Here is a 20,103-nt window from a genome sequence, read left to right on the forward strand (position 1 = left end):
GATCGCGCTGCCCCCCCGCTTGGTCCCCGGCCCGCCGCCTGCCCCATGTACTTTTGTTGGGAGAGAGTGCTCGTGATTAATGTGCTCTGCTGGTGACACGAATTGCCCGTAGCGGATTTGTTCTAGTAAAGTGAATCTTTCTAGAAGTGACTGGTAGGAGACAAGAGTACAAGTTCATGTGATGTTACTTTGTGATTCTTACAAAAGTATTCAAAGCTACATTGCTACACTGCGACGAGATACATGCCCAGAAGAAGAGCAGCCAGTGGGTTTGGGGTGGGCTCTTTCCCTCTCGCCCCCTTTAGCGTTATAAGTGAACTTGAGTGTGAGGGGTGAGGAAGGTTTCTGGCCTGAAGTTGGAAAGAGGGAAATTAACATTTAGATAGCCATTAAAAGTAGCTGGATCATGTGTTAGTCAGTTTATATTTCACATCACAAATAAGTCTGAAAAATATTTAAACAAAACTACTTTAGCCTTAATTTCATGCTTGCATATTTTAGAATGATCAGCGTTTCTAGCACAACTTCCAAACCCCACAGATTTTGTCTAAGTAGCTGTGCCATTTTTCCTTAAGAAAGCAGAGTGCGGGGTCTACATCTCATATTCACCACTGAAGTGTTAGTGTGCTTGTCTTGGATGCATTAGTGTTAACTGCTGCTTTTTGACAAGGCTATATTAATATATAGTAAAATTAGGAGATACACATAATGGGAAAACAGTGTGTACTTAGATGTCAATGACTTAACTACAGATTTTCATTTTCAACTACACACATTTTTTTTTTTAAAAATCCAGTGGCTGCAAAGGTGTTTCTACTGTGTTAATAACACTTAAAGCAGGTTTTTCTCCTGCAGAGTTCTTTGTTGGAAAAACAATTCATATGAATTAGTCCTGTTCCTCCCCCCCCAACAGACAATTCTGCTGTCTTCTTTCTGAGAATGTTACTATATTAGTGCTAAGTGTATTTGCCAGGATAGCTTCAGTAATCTCTCCAGCAGAAGCATATTTGTGTGCCATTTTGGGAATTTCTCTGAGATAGGAATCTTGAAGATAGAATTAATTTCTAGGGGAAACTTCATAGCCTGTGCATGAGTGCTTTCTTTATCACCTGTCTCCATTTGGCATTCGGAGAAGGTAAATCAAAGTGCGCGATTTGTTATTCTGCTCCACTTGAGAGCTGAACTAAATAACACTTGGTCTGAAATTCTGATTGAAGTTGTAGGAGGATATACTGTATTTAATTTAATGCCCTTTAATAGCATCTTCTTGTTCAGCTCTGATGCTGTCATTTTAAAGGTTGGATCGGAGTAGTTTTCCCCTGTAGGGAGTGGGAGGTGTAATCATTTCAGGGGGAAAAGGTAGTCTAAATTCCTAGAACACTAATAGCCACAAACTTGGCCTAGTGTCCAAGAAGTTGTGTTTTGCCCTTAGGGTTCACTTTGTTATCACTCCGTACAGTGCTCTGGGTAGTTTAGGTTTAAGTATCGCATGTAGAAGTCGATGACATTTTTTGTAGCAAAAATAATGGTAGTCTATTTATTCCTTAAAAGTTTTGGGGAAAGTGGATCAGTGCTTCAGTAAACAGATATTGATGTACATTTTATTAAAAGTTGTGTAATGTGCTCATGAAGTCTTGTGTGTAGCTATTTTAGCTGTCTTTGTACACATCCTTTCATCTGTGTGAACCAAGATATTTGAAATACAGGAGCATATCTCTTACTGAAAGGGTTTGGCAGTCTCTTAGCTACTATTTCACTAAACTAGTTCTCAAGATTAAGAATCCTCTAAACTGAGTTTGCATGCATTATTTTTTTTTTAGTCTTCACTACCGCAAGTATTTATGTAGATGGTGTTATATTTTTTCAAGCAAAACATGTGCTTACAAAACAGATGTAAAAAGTAGTAGTCCCTGATGTAACCAGGCACATGAATAGTTTTGAAACTTTTTTCACCTGTTTAGGTTCTTAAAGGATATATGAAAAGTTACACACTTACATCTGTTTGATTTTCTTTTAAACTGTGAGTGTTAGCAAATTTTACAGTTACAGCTACGGTTTAGTTTTTTTCAACTGTGTGGATATACACCCAAGAAAATGAAATAGAAGTGTCACGCATATGATATGCCAGCCTTGATTTGTATAGCATATCATAATATTAAACTGCTATTGGTTTAAAGTGAAAGAGAAAAAAACCTTTATTTTGGCACTTTTTCTAGAGCATGATCTTAAACACAGCAGTGATAAATGATGATATGCATTGTCTAACACTTGCTTTTATATAAATAGCTCCAGAAGATTGCTTAAATGATAATCGAAAATATGAAATAGGGTGGCCTTCATATCACAAGGCCAAGGGTCTACAAATGGAAAAACTGAAATAATGAAATATTTCCAAGGCAACAGACTGTCAACAAGAACAGTAATGCATGGGCATATCATAGAGCTACCAGAGAGGATATTAGATCTTATAGCTCTAGAGCCAGGAGTTATAATGACCTTTATTAAATAGAGCCCTCCCACATTACAACAATCTTTCTGATTTCTGATTTATGGATTAGCAGTCATACTACTCTTCATAATTTGAAACATTCTCCCACCATATTTGATTTGCTGCATTTTTCTCCACTGGAATAATACATTATTTAGAGCTTACATGAGAATATTGATCAACAGAACTTATATTAGGTATTTTCAGTAACTAATGGGATTCCGAATAACAAGGTTTTGTCTGCAGCACCATTTTTACATTCTTTACAGCACAGCTGTTTTTTTACTTACAAAGTATATCCAGTTAGCTTGTTTTCTAACAATATGATGGCTTTATATTCTAATGCTGTACTATAAGTAAGTTACAAATAATTAGAGAATTTTGTTAACAGATGAATACAACACCCGGAGTCATAGGTATTTTAAGAGAATATGAGGATCTATTGTCAGTACCCATCTCTTTTTATTAGCATCTCACTTGAATTTCAGAGTCTAATATACTGGCAATTTCAAATCACATTTGTTTGAAACTTGGCACACAAGTTGCCAGCCCAGATGGGAATTTTACTGCAAGAGTGATGTAAAACAGTTGTTGAAAATTGACATTCTAGGTGTTAGTTTCATCACCATACTTCCTAAAAAGTAAAGGGTGTTTAATTTTTTTTTTTGTTTTGTTTTGTTTAATAAAATGATCTTAATGACAATACCCTCTATACTGGAAAATGTATTCTAAGATAAGAATTTTGAATAACTAATACTGATCATGAAAACTAACTATTACCATTTTATTAACATTTTTGGAATGATTCTTCCTTCACTGAGGTCAGTAGATTGAAGCCATTTAACCAATGTGGCAGAAGTTCATTTGTTAGCAATTAAGTAACTGTTTACTGTTATGAAACCATTTCCTGAAATCTCATCTCATCTCATCTTATCTCATGTGAATAAACCTTACATTCAGTTATTCCATCAGATCAATTTTATATTATTATTGGCAGAAGCTCTTGCAGGTGTAAAAGCACCTCATCTTCTGTTTCCATCATAGTCACGTCAGCATAGTCATAGCGTATTTTAAAATGAATCAAACAAACTTGTCCTGCAGGATGTCACCCCGAAATTTGTTATATATTCTTAACATAGGATATTTTTAAGGTACATAGCAAAGACTGCATTTTTACCCCAGTAATTTGTGACTTTGGTTTGTTTGCTTATGCTTAATGTTCGGCTTTTTTTTTTTTTTTTAAGAGGCTGCCAGAGATTTATGGCCATGCGTGGAAATGTTTTGAAAATTCATTTCAAAAGAATTACATTTTTTTGGAAGAGGCGGTTTCTTTCTATGTAATATTTATAAGGCTACTGTATGTTATCTTTAACATACAAAATCCCATTAGTGCAAATGAGGTGTGCGACTTTTTGTTTAATAGGACTTTGCATAATAAGGATAATTTGTAATAATATTGTATTTTGCCGCATAAGAAGATGTGCCATAGTAAGAATAAAATAATTGCTGCCATGTCTTATATGACTAGAGCATTGTTCTGTGGCTAGCTCGAGCAGTGGTTTTGCAATACACAAAGTCCCAGTCAAATGAATAGGACCGTTGTGCCATTCATTTGAACAGGACTTTGAGTAGTACAAATATTCGTTAATTTTGTATGCCACAGAAGTATATTACACAGGACAAAGAAGGTACAGTAAGGGTAGGATAGTATTTGTGTCTCTAACTTGGCAGAACTGGACCCTGTCTTTGGGAGAATATTGAGTTCAAGTTGTACCTTAATCTTTGGAAAAGTCCCAAATGAAATTATGTACACAATTAAAGTATACTACTGAGAATCACAAGCAAGGATAAAAGTATTTTTAACTTATAATTTAATAGATGTGAATTTTATCTCAGAGAGATCGCAATGACAAATATACTTAGTGAGAGGAGGAGTGAACTTCGCCTCTGTGTGTTATTGTAAAACGCAAAAGTCTTGAGATTGTCAAGTAAAAATGGAGTGATTCTCAAGGAGATCCTGATCTCAGCCTGCTGCAGCTAGATACTGAGAGTTATCCAGCCCTTACCCAGCACTCCACATGCAGGCGAGAGCCAGGCACATTAAAGAACAAGTGATATGTAAGAAAGAATTTGAAACGGATTACTGAAAGCAGAGTTTTGAAGATTTTCTTACAGGCTATTTTCACAGCCTTTCTTGTGTGTTGCATTTTGGACTTTCACTCTTCTGTCATGTTATGCCATTTGTCTGTTCTGGTAAACTTCTCATTGATGTCATCCAATGTCTGAAGAAGACTTTAATATTAATACTGAGTATTTCTGTAGATATGTTTCTTTATTTGGCTTAGCGTGCTTCGAAAGGTCTGAAAACGCTGTTCTACATGTTTCACCGATGAGATAGTTACACACAAAAGGTTTCTGAGAACTAGCAGAAGTGGCAAAAGATGTCAATGTTAGCATTAGGAATAAAATTCCAGCCCCCATTTTGACTGTGTATTCAAAGATTACACTGCCTTCATTAGAGGGATTTACATTTCTTTTACAGGCAAAACCTCCACTGAAATAAAGTGCTTTCAGAGAATGGCTTGATTGCAATTTAAAATTAGCTGTTAGCTTGATATATAATAGAAGTTCAACACTTATGTTAAATAATTTAAGTGGAAAAGTACTGTTCCATTACCTGCAGGCATGTTAGGTTTACATATGTATATAGTGAACTTAGGGGACATAGTCTGAATAATATGTATGTACGTAATCTATGATAATGTCCCAGGGGCTTGGATTTTCTGAAGAGCCTATTGGATTTAGGCATTCAACACATACTGCATTTTAGTGAAATATGGGCACCTAAATCCTATAAGCTCCCTTTAAAATACTTGCCTGGGAATTTCGTCTCCAACAGAAATTTAGAACAGGCTTCATTAGATACTACATTGTTTTAAATTGAATTTTATTGTGTAATGAATAGTCTTTGAATAATCATTTTGGATGAAGTCCTGAAGGGTTATAGCTTTGCTGAAATTTAGGCACAGAACTGTGTATTTAGGTATCAGAACTCTATATTTACATATTAGAATGGGGGGTGGGTGTGGGGGATTTCTTTCCCTCTTGTTTAAATGTCATGTTTGAAAGTCATGTGCAAATTCACATTTAGAATCAGTTTACTCACAACCTAGGCTTATATGAGTTAGGTGCCAAAGCTGTAATTAATTTAGCAAAAGTATGGTATACCAAATTTTAGAGGAATGTTTGTTAAAAAGCTGTTTTTTCTTAGAGATAATGGGAGGCAGAATTTTTTACTTTGTGGGAAAAAAATGTAAGTGGGCAGTTTTAGCAGGTCAAGGTTGAGGTCAATGGAAAGAGCTGAGTGACTGAATCTGTACGGTGCTGGCAGCAGGATTAAAAAAGTAAAAAAGTATTAAAAAAAAAGAGAATAGCTGCCAGTGGTACTTATCCTTCAACCTTCACAGCTGAAAAAAAAAAAAAGTAGCTGATTTTATTTGTCTGACTATAGTTAGATGTAGGATTGGCATGTTTGCTTCACCTTTGCATAAATTGCTAGCAGTATGGACAGGAGGTTCTCTGCAAGAACTGCATTTTAAAAACAAACCTGTTTTCTCTTACTAAGTAACAAATAGGAGATGAACATAAAAAGAGAAACAAATACTTTGGGCTAATTTATCTATTTATTCTTTCTGAGCTACTGTTCAGTTTTACAACAAAACTTGCATTTCTTGTGATTGAAAAATCAAAAGTACAGTAATTTTTTCCATCGGCTGAATGAGCTAGATAAATGGTACTCGAGTAGTTGTTTGCAGAATCCAAGTAGTTTACTAAAGTATCTTAATTAATTGGATGTTCACTTTAATAGTGAAGTTTCCTGTTTGTAGGCAGTGCTCTGTAACAAGAACATATATTTGATACATAAATGATACATATGGTTTCAGAAGGCCCATATTTATTCAAGATCTATTTTTACTAAACAACTGTTTCAGATTAACAAACAACAGGAAATAAATGAAGGTGACAGAAAATAGACTTCAGATGAGAAGCATGATAGAAAAGATACAGCTGATTCCAGATCTGTCAAACTTATATGCTGTTTCCTTTATCAATCACTCTACTTACACTCAAATTTCCAAACTAAGAGTTGCTGTCTTTCCTTTTATTCCTTTTTTAATAGGAAGAAAAATGCTTTTTTTACAGAACTGCAATTCTGAAACTGATATTCCATTTGTATCACTTCCAAAAACGAGAACAGGAGACTGCAGGATGTAGCAAACATTGCAAATCTCCTTTACTTTACACTCAGTTTATTTGACATACTGAATGTCTATCTTTAGGAGCAACCAGTATTTAGATTATGGATTTAGAATTCCTTTAGGAGTCATTGTTTAAAAAAATTGTTTATTATGGTAGTACTGCTGGAAAAAAAAAAAAAAAAGATATTTAAGTTCTATTCATGACTAATTTGTTTCTTGTGGCAATTATCATATATTGCAGTATCTGTTCAATTCAAATAGGAAAAAAACCCAAAATTATAAAGGGAAAAAGTGCAGTTTAACTGACAGGGAATGGAAAGATACTTTGCCTGAAAAGCAAAATTAGAGTTCTTCAATATTTATTCTGCTTCTCACAAATTATGAGGAAAAATTTAAAGGATTTTTCACTGACTTTTATACATGTATACTGCAAAGTACAGGCATATGTTGTATATTAGACAGATACAGAATATGTGTTTGCTTGAAAGGAAATAATGCTAGTTGCTCATCTTCAGCAAGCTATGTCTTACTTTATCTAAAGTTAAATGTAAATACATGTATTGGAATGGAGATTTTCTTTCTCTCTGATACTGTGAGTGAAAAGTAGGCTCATCTTTTTTTTTTCTTTTCCTTTTTTCTTTTTTTTTTCTCCTCATTTTTATTGTTCTGTGTAAATGTAATTTGTTAATCCTGTGAAATTTGTCATAGATAAATTTGCTTGGATTATCTTGTCACCACCGTATCTGCATTCTTTTGTTCATTGCTTATTCATAATTTAACAGTCTGGCAGTGAGCCTTTTTGGGATGCTCACAAAAGATATATGACCTCTACCAGCTGCTACTATAACCTGCAGAATGCACAGCAAGACATTAGAAACGTGAGGATTCCTCTACTGATTAAAGTGCTCTTCATTTAAACAGTCTGTTCATAAGAATCTCAGGAATCTTTGTAGATAGCAGTTTTGATTTCTCTTTTCTCACAAAATTATTTCTAACATTTTCTTCTCCTGGAGGGAAAACTAACACTGAACCTTAAGATGGTGATGCTTAGCTCTCAGATGGACTAATGGAAATTAAATCTCTCATTATATATGCCTGTGTACACATAAGTGTGTATGTGTATTTACACATTTTTGTATACCTGTACCAGTCTCTACCTATGCATATATATATATATATATATATATGTATATATATATATATGTATTTCCTGCAGTTTTACAGTGGGAGAAATTAGTGCCCATGTGTGCTATTTTAAAGCTAAATCATCTATTAGGATATTTTTCAGCACATGTTATTATGCAGTACTAATTTACAGAAGAGTTATCCAATTTAACCCTGCTTTAGCCCTAGTGTCTTACAGACTCTATTGTGTAAATACTCAATATTATACAGTAGATGAAAGACATTAAATATAATGTTACTTGAAGTGTAACAACATTTTAGATTTTCATTATTCTCCTGACTCAGTTTAGCATATAAATTTTTCCCTTTTTCACTTTTTTTTTTTTCCTTCTTATCTGCAGATCAGCTTGTGAGTGATGGCTAGTTTTTACCTCCCCTTTGTGCTGGCACATGATTATAGTTCAAAATAATTCATTGCTAATCCATGCAGTATTGGTTCATCTCCATCACTTTGTTTTGTGATTAGAGCCTCAGGCCTGTAAGAACATCCTTCTGCACAGTTTTCTCTCCTGATTTTCTTTGACTGCATCCCATTTTTAATGTAGTTTTATCATTACTGCTCACCTACCAATCCTATTTAATTAAAAAAAAATGTATCAGCTATAAGAAATTAATATTTTGTGGGGTTGTTTTTCAAGGCTTGATGAAAAATATTTTTTTTCCACTGCAGTAAGTCTCCAGTACTGGTGTGTTCAGGTCTTGGTTCATCTCAGCTGATGATGGAAATCTGACTTGAGATTCTCATTTTTCCTTAGCAGTCTGAATTCCCTTTCTACTTATTTACATTAGGTGCTTCAAGAAGTCCAGAATCTTAAAAAGAAACACCGTTTCTTTTCTGAAAGAGACTACAATAGAATAGTAATTACTGTCTTGTCATTTTCAACACAACATTTCAAGCAGAGCTGGTGTAAAATAAAGCTGACAGAGGAACTTTTAAAATATATAGGGCGTGATCCTACTATGATCACTCTGGTTGAAGTTACTGTCTGTTGGGTCAGATATGAGCTGATGTGACATTAGAATTGGGCTTATGTGATACCATCATATTGTACTTTGATCAGATTTACATTGAGTATTTCCAGATTATGAAGAAAATTCATGATTTTATTTCACATCAAAAGATGCTAATTTTATGAGAAGGTCATCTAAAAGATTTTTCAAGACTTTGTTTCAGCATTGAGTAGTCCTGTGTTCCTTTTAATAATTACTTTCATCTCATTGTAGCCGTGTGTTTGAAAGTGTAGGTCAATAAGGATGATCGCATTCAGAATTTCATGATCTGTGTAGTGGAACAAATTGAAAGCAAAGCCTGTATCAATCACTGTGAAGGGAGGGTTAATTGTTACTGCTTCTCAAGCCTCTGGACAGATAAACCAGTAATGAAATACTTATTGCTCTGATATGTGAATGGTTAAGGATGAAACAATGGAAACAGAAGCAGTCTTTGAAGATAATAAACAAAAAATAAAAAAAATTAAAAAAAACCCGAAAAAGGCAAAGAATAATTTGGACTAAAGTAAGATACTGTGTATGCTGTGTATTAACATTTTTAAGGTAATTTTGTTTTCATCTAATACAGCCTTCTAGGAATGGTTTAAGACAGTAGAATGTATCAGATTTCTAAAGCAAAAATAAAACATGAATTTTACAGCTTTTATTATGCAAACAATTTAAAAGGTTTTGCATTAAGCCTGGACCTTAGGTAAAAGTTACATTTCTACATTAAATGTTTTCTTTTATTTTCTCTGTTTTTAATTTGTGGTACCTTTAAGTGTTTATTTCTTTTCTTTCTTTAAAAACACAGCTGTATTTACTAAATCAAGTATGTTTTGTTTTCATGTGATGTTGTTTTAAAGCATTTTGCCTACAGCCAAGCAGGACTCTAAAAGAGTGTTTAAAGATAGAAGCAGAAAACTAAAAATTAGTGCAAAACCGAATTACGATACTACAGTAAATATTTAACTATTTCTAGATTGTGAACTTAACATTTTAAACATCTGTTAGTTACTTATATGTTGAAATATATGCAAAAATATTTAGCCAAATTGAAGTCTTAGGCCCATGACAATCATCTCAACACAGTGGGTAGTTCTGAAAATTAATGAGAATGATAATACTGTAAAGACTGTTCCAGAGTTTGCCCAAATTCATTATCTAAGACTCTTGTTAAGAACATCTCAAAGAATTTTAACCAGGAAAATATATTAATGGTTCAAAAGCATTTTTCAAAATGGTGATTTATAAAAGTATAATGGAATTATATATGCAAGAGCTATAGTTAGAAACACAAATAACACAGGAGCAGCACATTATGAAGGAACATTTTCCAATAGCTAGATTACTTGGCTTTGATTTTGTCCATAGGTGTCAAGGTTTCCTTAACAATTTATATTTTGAGATGAAGGAAATGAAAAAATGTAGGCAACTTACAAAAAGAAAAAAAAAATTGTCTCCTTGTTAGCTACTTAATGAGGCCTATAGCTGCTTAAAAGCTAAGCAAAGTAATTAATAATTTTAGAAATAGTATAAACATCTTTTAGACAATCGAAAAGCACTTTCAGGAGGAAGGGTGATGAGACACATCTTTAGATTTCTCTTCAGAATGTTAAGAATTTCCTGTTGCCTGTTTCCTGATGGGATTGACGCAGCTGTGTATCATATGGAATGAAAGAGGAACCAAGTGCCTGGCTTTATTTTATTCAAGTCTTCACTTAAGAAAATGTATGTGTTGATTTTGGCTCTTTTTTCAACACATCCCTAATATGAATGCTATACACAAAATTGTCCAAATGAGAGCTAATTATAATTAATTTATCTTTTTTTCTAAGGGATAGAAAACATTAATAAATAAAATGTATCAGTAAGTATGGTGGTGGTTTTTTTTGTTTTTTTTTTTTTTCTTCTTTTTCTTTGCTGTGTGCAATGAAAAATAGAGAGCTTGGAAGATTACTGTTATTTCCATTTGTATTTTCAGAAGTTGTTGGTGTATAGAAGTATTCTGTGTGTATTTGCATGTGCACATGTAATTGTTGAAAAACAAGTTAGTTTATAGAGTTTCTTACTCATTTTGGCTGTTGTGCAATCACATAGCTCATCTATAAAACATCCTTCATGGGAGATGTGAAAGCAAAATAGAGAGGAATAGGAGGATCAAAAAAATTTCTTAAGTAGTAATTTTGTTGTAGCCTGTCGCACTTCATGGAGCAATTCTTTGAAGACAATTCAGCCTGGAAACTGTACTTAATTTTTTTAGTAATTTCCTTCTCTGGCAAGAGAAAGCTTAGCAGAAGATGGCAAATGTGGTTAACTGATCTGGGAGTGGGTAACAAAAGGCAACGCAGACCCATAGCCGCCCTTCCACTCGTGAGCCTCGTAAAGCTGCGTAGTACTCAGCTCCTGTTGGAATTCATACCAGCTCAGGGCAATACGATCTTCTTCTCAGAGGGCTGTATTAGGCAAATTCAGTCACTAAATAGAAGCTCTGTTTATTGCAATACCATGAGTAAAGCAGCTTCTTAGCAGCCTGCTGTGGCCCCTGCTGCTGCAGCAGAAACACGGTGCACTGCAGTGATGGGCAGTAGTGCGCAGGGCATGCTAAAAGGCAGAGCAGAGGCACATGTGGGGTGATTGCACCCGATTACTTCTGAGACTGCCTCTCCAGGCACGATACGGACTTCTGAAGATCACTTTAATCATTGTGAATTGCACTTTAAATCTTAAGCTTTCATTCTCTCAACCTGCCAGCCAGCTGTGAAAACAGTTGACCATGTCCCTGCTCTTTTTGCCCTGTGACTTCCTGGCAAATGCCATCTTTCTGCTGCTTTTGGATACTTCGATCATTTCTTCAGTGCATCCTTTGGAAGATCTTTCTCATTCATTACCCAGCTTTGTGTGGGAGTTCTGCAACATGTTGTCTCTCAACCACCCTCTTTCTTCCCCCCTTATTCTGCTCTTCATTTTTGCATAATCTTATGTGGAAAGACAATTTAAGTATCATCTCTTTGCAGATGATTCACAGGCTTATGGTATATGTATCTCAATGAAAATGTAGTCTTGCTTCTCTGTCTTCTCCTTATGGCCTAGTTTAAATTCCCTTAGTCAAAACAGATCTAGTGTTCTGTACAAACTCTCCATCTACTTTTTAAGTTAACACTGCTGTGTTGCCTGTTAGGAGAGGTCTCCAGTTTGGCAGTCTCTCTGATACAGACCTCTTCCTAGTAAGCATAGTAGTTAAAAAGGCAGATAGATTATTTGGGGTGAGTAGGACAAAATAGAAAAACAAACTGAAAATATGAATGCCAATCCATAAATCCAGTATGTGAAATCTATCTGTGGTATCTGTGTATTTTTGTTATCATTATTTCGAAAAGATACTGCAGTTTGAGATAAGGGCATAAAGGCTGATGAGGTACATGGAAGGAGTTTTGTCAGAGGAAGAGTTAAAGTAGAATACTTCCTCTTGGAAAAGAGATGAATGAGCGAGGCCTCAAAAAGGTAGTTGGGGAACCAGTATTCATTAACTTTAGTATTATGACAACAAGGAAATATTCTGTGTAATTCTCAGGAAGCAGTTCTAAAACGTTTAACAGAAGTTGTACTTTCTTGTTTGTTTGTTTTTTTTTTTTCATGGTTTTTCTGTGTGCCTCCCTTCCATCCTACCATGTAGCATGCGGTTGAATTGAATTCCTTGCCAAAGGATGTTTTAGAGATCAAAATATGAACAGGCTCAAAAATGCATCAGGCATTATTACTCTATTACATCTCTGAGGAGCTGTTAAGTGTGATAGTGATGATGCAACTGAACTTCAGGAAGTTTTTACACAGCTGACTGCTGTGTGTGCTGACATGGAATACCACGGAAAGGGATGCTATTTCTCTGCTATATTGTTTTTTTTACTGACCTAGTGTAACTGTTTTGTTCTGCTCTGAAGTTCTTTGCATCCAGACTGCATCAAAGTCTTGCAGGCTTTTTCTGCCTAACATCCCCACTGTATGCTTTCCTGCCTACTCTTCAGTTAAATGCTCATCCTCACTACCATTGAGAAATATTTTTTCTTCAGTCCTATCTATCCAGAATCATCTTACAGAGATCATTTCCGGAATGACAGACTGTAACACTGACCATGTCTTTTTATATCCCCCCTGACATCTTTTCTCTGGTGCATGCAGTATTAGTCTCTTGCCCTAAGTTTCAAGTCTGTCTTCACCCAGCTGTATCATACTGTTTCTCTTTGTCAAGTTATTCCTTCAAGTTGTAACACTAGCTGTGTTGCCCATTTACTATTTTGAAAGCACACATTTGTTTAATACCTTATGCTTGGATGAGGATTCCTTTGTAACACTGCCTTTTGGATTCATCTCTCTTCCCAAGCTGTTCTTACCTGAAATGCCTACAAAGGCATCAAGCTACTTCTAACTAGATATCACTTCTTGTGATGCTAGCTGCTGTTTTACTGCTTCTAAATATTTTCCTATCTCTTATTTGATACTTGCTTTCTAGGATTTTTGGGGCTCAGGGCAGGGGTTTTGTCCTGTGGTACTTGGTTACATAGTGGATATGTTGGTGTTACTGTTGCTGCTATCAATAGCAATATTTTATCAGTGTGCTGGGATGATCTGTGACGCTGAGTTCCTGTCAGAGGAAGTGATGTCTTTTAGATGTGTTAAGGTGTGAAAGGCTTCTATGAAATTCAGAGGAGATGGAACAAACTAATGACAGACTAATCCACTGAATGTTCCGAAATACATATTTGTTTGAGGAAATGCCTGCACTGAAAATGATTGAATGGTGACTTTGGGTGTGTATTATATATGCTATCACTTATGTTGTTCCTTTCAGCTACTTTTGAGGATTGTTGGAGATGGGGTACAGGAAACCCTGGTCTGACCCAATACTCCTGTTCTTGCATTGTTATGTAGAATGTTTCTGGAAGCTGTAGCAAGTCTCCTTGGTGATTCTGTCGCTTAGAAAATTGTTGAAGAAAATGGTCTCAGTTAAATAGTTTTGGTTACTCTCATTTTCAGTGCATTTCATGAATGGATATGAGATATATCACAGCTTAATTACCCTGCTTTATAATGTGTTGTTATCTCGCATTGATATGATTAAGGAAGACCTTATTTGGACTGTATGGACAAGGCATCATACCATACAATGCCTAGGAAAAAAAGAGTACTTGCTTTGAAAAGTTCATCGTTTTAATTGCTGTTTATTCTTCATTTGTTGGAAAGGGTTTTCTCTAGCACAGTTAATTTTACACTCCTATTTGAAGTTTTATTTTTCTATGATCAAGCAAAGTGCATATTAAACAGATTGAATTTAGCAAAATTAAATGCTTGGATATGATTTTTGCTTGGTGAAACCCCAGTGGCATAAAATTAATTGCGGTGCTCACTTGAACATTGCAATGAACATGCGTGAACTTCAGTGTTTAATATACTTTTAGACCAGGATGCAGGTTATTTATTTTATACATGATAAAAGTAAGCATAATCAACTACTAGTGATATGGTCATTAGTTTAAAGGACATGTAATCAAAATATGCATGGATAACTTTTGTCAAAGGTATGCAATATTGGACCCATATAATTTCTGTATCTCATTTTTTGAGGAAGAACTGATTTGTAATAACTGTTTCCATAAGTATTTAAGTTTGCATGTTAGCAGAGATAAGTCATCATGTATGTTAGTTTAACTAATTGTATGCTTAAGTATTTGAAGTATTTGAAGTCATGTATTTCAGTTGTATCAATGTAGACTTGGCACTACTAGAAAGGCTTCAGATTTATCTAGGTAGCTGCAGGTGTACAATTTGGTCTTCCTTGAGTTCTAGCTTGAAATAATTCCTCTTATGTTGATTTGTTCAAGGAAAGGGAGGTGAAAGACAAACTGTGGAATGTTGTTCATCAGGAGGTATCCATAACTAATTGTATAGTAGTATTCTGATAACCAGGTCTTTAATCAGGAGGAGAGATTTGGAGAGTTCCAGGATGGGGAATTGAAAGTTGGGTGGCCACATTTCCTGTCACCTTGAGAGGGAAAATGGAAAATGTATTCTAGAAAATTTATTGCGTAGACTTTTGTGGAAGATAAATACAGCTCAGAAGCCTACAGGAATGTGTTGGAAAGAGGAAACAGTTTGATTTCTTTTCAGGTTAGAGCATCTATCACCAGTCTTGACCAGGGCCTGATTTTACTGTGTGATGCCATGAGAGGCTTAGACTATGACCATAGACTTAGTCTATGAGACTTAGACTGCTTCAAATCACAAAACAGCTGAGGTTGGCAGGAACCTCTGGAGGTCATCTAGTCCAACCCCCACTGCTGAAGCAGGGTCATCTGAATAAGGTGTCCAGGTCTGTGTCAAATTAGATTTTGAATTTCTCTGTGGACGAAGATTCTACAACTTGTAAAATCAACTGACCAACTTGTAGTGTTTGACCACCTCATGGCAGAAGAGGTGTTCTTAATATTCAGCTGGAGTTGCCTGTATTCTGCCTTCACTTCTTGTCCTAAAACTGTACACATTTGCAAAGGGTCTGGCTCCATCTTCTTTGTAGCATTCCACTAGACAGCTGTAGACAGAAATGTCTTCATTTCACCTCCTGTGCTTATGGATGAACAAAGCCTGTTCCCTCAACCTCTTGTAGTACATTGTGTAGTGCAGTCCCCTTTGTGTCTTGGTGACTTTCTGCAGTGACTTGCTCCAATGTGTCCCCGTATTTCTTGTCCTGGAGAGCCCAAAATTTGACTGGGTACTCCTGGTGCAATGTCACAGGTGTTGGAAGGAGAGAGGCACCTACTGGGTACATTCCAGTTACTGCAGCTCAGTGTGCCACTGGCCTTCTTTGCTGCAAGGCTGCACACTAATGAGGCCCAGCACAGTCCTGAGATGTGATGTTTTGTGTGGACTAGACCAGCTCTGAAATTTTAGAGCTGTCCAATAGAAAACATAGGTTTTTTGTATGTTAGTGCAGTATAATATAATGCAAACTTTGCAACAATAATGTTAAGGATGGGTCAGTAACAGCAGTAATTTTGAGTGGCTGAACAGACCCTGATTGAAAGATACACCACAGAAGATGGTCAGTCTTCAAGTATGATGAAGTTTGTTATTTGTGATATTAAATACTGTGTAATTGAGTATATTGTGTTTAAGGGATAGAAATTCACCTGCAATGAAACAGTGGGAGTCTAGAAAAGAAAGATTAAATCAGAGTATTTTAAAATGTTGGGGATCATAATAGATGAGATTATAATGGAGATCATAATAGATAGATCATAAAATTATGGCTGTAGCACAATCCATAGGTAATGATTGTCATTTATTTTCTAGAGGGAAAAATCACAGGAAGGTACTAATCAGAAGTCTTTTTTTAATATCCAAAATTATGCAAAACTGTTCTGAGAACTGTGGAATTTGGTTTGTTCCTCAATTATTTAACATTGTGGACAGGATTAATCACAAATGGAAGCATGCTACAGACATTCTTTAGCATCAATGGTTCATGCTCAATTCAATGTCTGCATATTTTTTTAATTGCTTATAAGCTGTGCCTTGGGCATCAAGAGGGCTTCTGCCACTTGGAATTTTTTCATGGTTACTACAAGTGTATTGCTAAGTATTCTGGAAGAAACCAAGGAACTCAGTTCTGTATTGCATGTGATAGATAATTTGAAATAAGTGAGAATTTTTCAGAGGTCCAGTGACACTGAATTTTTAAAAACAAGTCCACTGGAAATGGAAATTTAACAGGAAGAAAATGGGAAGAAAAGTTTTTTTCTACATAAGAAATGGGTGCATTTGAAAATTGCAAATACATTTTAAAAACTCATGAAAGTTGAAGCTAGTGACATTTGGTTAACTCTGTCTGATGTGTTTCTAAGAGATATGAGGTACTTCTGGAATGGAAAAAACAGAATTAAATATTAAAATTTCCTTTTGTTGTGCAGAAATGTTTGGCCATATAGAAATGCACAAAATAAAGTCAAGTAGGTAGATAATTATTAACAATTGCACTGGACATTCAAAAAAAGCTCCTGTGATCATTCAGCACTTCAAAGCCTGATTTTTTAACCACTGTTACATGTCATATTGATGACTATTATTTCCTGGAAACAGAATTATTACAGGAAAGGAGTTCTTGTTTTGTGGGAGCATCAAGGTGCTGGAGGAATGGCTACTGTATAAACGGGCAGCACACAGACTTAAATTTTTTATTTTTTTTTTTAAGGGGAGCATTTTGTTCTTGAAGTGAATCATAAAGGATTACACTGGGAGATGCAAGACCACTACCCATATAATTAGTTGCTGTTTTACTCTGCAGTCAGATGATTTCACTATTTGGCATAAAACATGTTCAAAGGTTTGCATGTCTGGAGCTTGCTTCTGTCCTTACATTTGAAGCACTGTGCTTGTTTGTGGGAGGGCAGAGGGTTGAAAATTAAAAAAGAAATTCTCTGGGAAAGCTGACCTTGGTAAATAAGAAATATCTTCATGTTCACTAAGGGAACTGAGCTTCATTTGTGAAATAGAGGGTCCCAGATGGAATCTCTTAGGTGAAAAGTTCTAAGTAAAAGTATTGTGGAGTCTTATATAGTTGAAGAGAGCTGCACAGCTTTTACTAGAAGGACCAGATGAGAAAGGGTTCTTTGATCAGGAGGGAGAAAGGAATGCTAGTTGGTGGGGGCAGCATTTTTCTGGAAATCTGTTTAGCTACCATTTGGAATTATTTGGGGCTGTATGTGGTGTGGACACCTCCTTCTCTTAGTCCCATGGGCCAAAATGTCCCAGGTGTCACGATGAGGTGTAGCTGGCTGTGCAGTGAGAGTACACCTGTGTCACAAGTCCAAGCCCAGAAGCAGTCTGCCCATCCTTTTGTGATAAGACGGGTCTCTCCCTTCTCTTAAAGAACCCAGGACATGGGCAAGGATGGCACCGTTTGTCCATTGAATGGTTTGGTGAATTGGGTTCTGTCCAAATACTCTCTTTTTGTGAAGGTAAAGGCAGGAGGCAATATCATATTTGCAACGCTTTATCACAAAAGTATGAATTTGTAGAAAGAGTGGAAACAAGGACTTGTAAAGCTCAGTGTGTTTGTCTGTCAGAGCAGTGGGATGGCAGAAGGTGGGGAAGGCTGCCCAGGCATTATTCCTCGAGGCAGCAGAGCAGGACAGAGTGCAGAGTGCGCGCCTTGAACATGCACCGCTGTCCGGCAGCTGCTGCTTTAAGGGCCACTCTTTCACTTTGAAATGTAAAATACACTGTAATCCAAGTCTGAAATAAGCACCTTTAAAAAGAAAAGTAAATTGGTATGCTTTCTTGCTTTTTATGACTTCATGCTTTATGTGTTTTCCATGACTTTTAAATTAGAGGGTGAAGCCTGAACTCTCTTATAGGCGGACATTACAGGCCCAGCTCCTTGTTGGTAAACAGGTGTCACTGTGGTATGCAACATTCAACTACTTTTATTTAATTTGTAAAATTATTTCACAACAGGGTGAACTAAAATGATGATTCACCTCTGTAGATACCTAATCTAGACAGCTATTTTTAACTGATTTCCTTAGTTGAGCACTGGTGATGGCTTGTTAAACTGAGGCCCAATAGAAAAGGTACTGAAAAAAATTCTTGGTATGGATTTAGAGAACTGTGAAGATGCTTTATAAGATTTAAAAGATGTGGAAGTTACCAAGGTGCTGAAAACTTTGTGCAAGAAGAAATAGGCCCATCATTAAAATAGAACTACATAAACTGATTCATAAAGTGCTAATAGGATGTTTAAATGTGCGCCTTGTAATAATACCTGAGATATACCTCTCTTAATGAGATTGTTTTAAGATCACATATTGATGGACATGTTTTTAGGACTGACTGTTATTGCATCAAACTTGAAATTTCTTTCCCCCTGAGGGCACATAAAAACTTTTTCCAGCAAACTCCTTATTCTTTTAAAGTAATGGATTCCAACAGATAAAATTTGAGTATTTAGTCAAAAGAAAACATCTTTTTTGCAGAAGGCCAGCAGCATTAAAATCACAGAATTTTGAGGTTTTATCTCTTTGGTCAGATTCACTAAAAATGTAATTGTCAATATACATTTCTCTACATCAGATTTTTTTAAGATCATGTAATCAGCTGCTTTGCTGACACAGTATTTATTTGATTTGTTATTGAGCTATAGATTTATTTATTTGTCCATAGAGATAGCAAAACAATCAAAATAACATAGAGCTAACTTTTCATAAAATATTACCACTTGTGTAAAACTGAGCTAGAAATATAATGATAAAACGAAACTATGATCACTCTTGATCACAAATAAATTATTAAAAATAATTCACTGGCTGCCTTTTCACCACAATTAAAGGTGGTGAAATTTATGAAGCAGACTTAAGTTCTACATTTTAAAAAATATGGGTGTAATATAGGTAAACAAATCCTGTCAATTGTTTTGTGCTTACCACAAAGCTTTTATTTTCCCAAGTAACTTGCCAGTCAGGCACATGTTTTCACTTACTCAACTTTTCTGGTTGAGGCTAAATTAAACAGATAAATAAGTATATATATTTTATACGTACAAAATATAGATCTATAAATGCACTTGTATAAGAGATCCAGGTATTAACAAGGCAAAGGAAAGGAGCAGTGGTGGTAAGATCATCACAAATAATTCCCTTCCCAGGAAGCAGAAAGCTTCTCTGAGAGGCTGTGATGCTGTGAGCAGGGAAGTGGCGAGTGGCAGAACAACCAAAGTTGTTGGTGTTTGCATTTTTCTTACTGGAATGGTGTTCATTACTGCTCTAGTGATGAATTTACTCCTGCACAATGTAAAATAATTTGGCAGATGTATCTTATTTAGGTAAATGAATATAAATCAGCCCTACACTTTTTTTGGGAACTTAGCTGTGCAGCAGAAACATACTAAAGCTTTTTAAATCTTTCAGTGGAAAATATTTACAGATTAGAAGAAAAAATTTCAGGATGTCTGCTGATGGACAACATTTTGCCTGTGCAGAAGTAAAGAGATTGTTTAAATTAACTATGTTATCTGAACTGATTAAGAGAGTGGAAACAATTAAATAGGTTAAAGAGAAAAAAGAGGTTAATATTGTAAAAATTATTCTAGAAATTGAAATTAACTCCTAATTTATAATCTGCAACAGTACC

At 35.5% G+C, this 20,103-nt stretch overlaps 1 protein-coding gene across 1 annotated transcript in view; it reads left to right on the forward strand.

The window, feature by feature from the left end:
• The window catches only part of NPAS3 (neuronal PAS domain protein 3), a 589,490-nt gene that overhangs the window by 857 nt on the left and 568,530 nt on the right, over positions 1-20,103 (forward strand). The window lies entirely within an intron of this gene.

The sequence above is a fragment of the Parus major genome, chromosome 5 (genome assembly GCF_001522545.3).
Source record: "Parus major isolate Abel chromosome 5, Parus_major1.1, whole genome shotgun sequence".
NCBI classification, from domain to species: Eukaryota; Metazoa; Chordata; class Aves; order Passeriformes; family Paridae; genus Parus; species Parus major.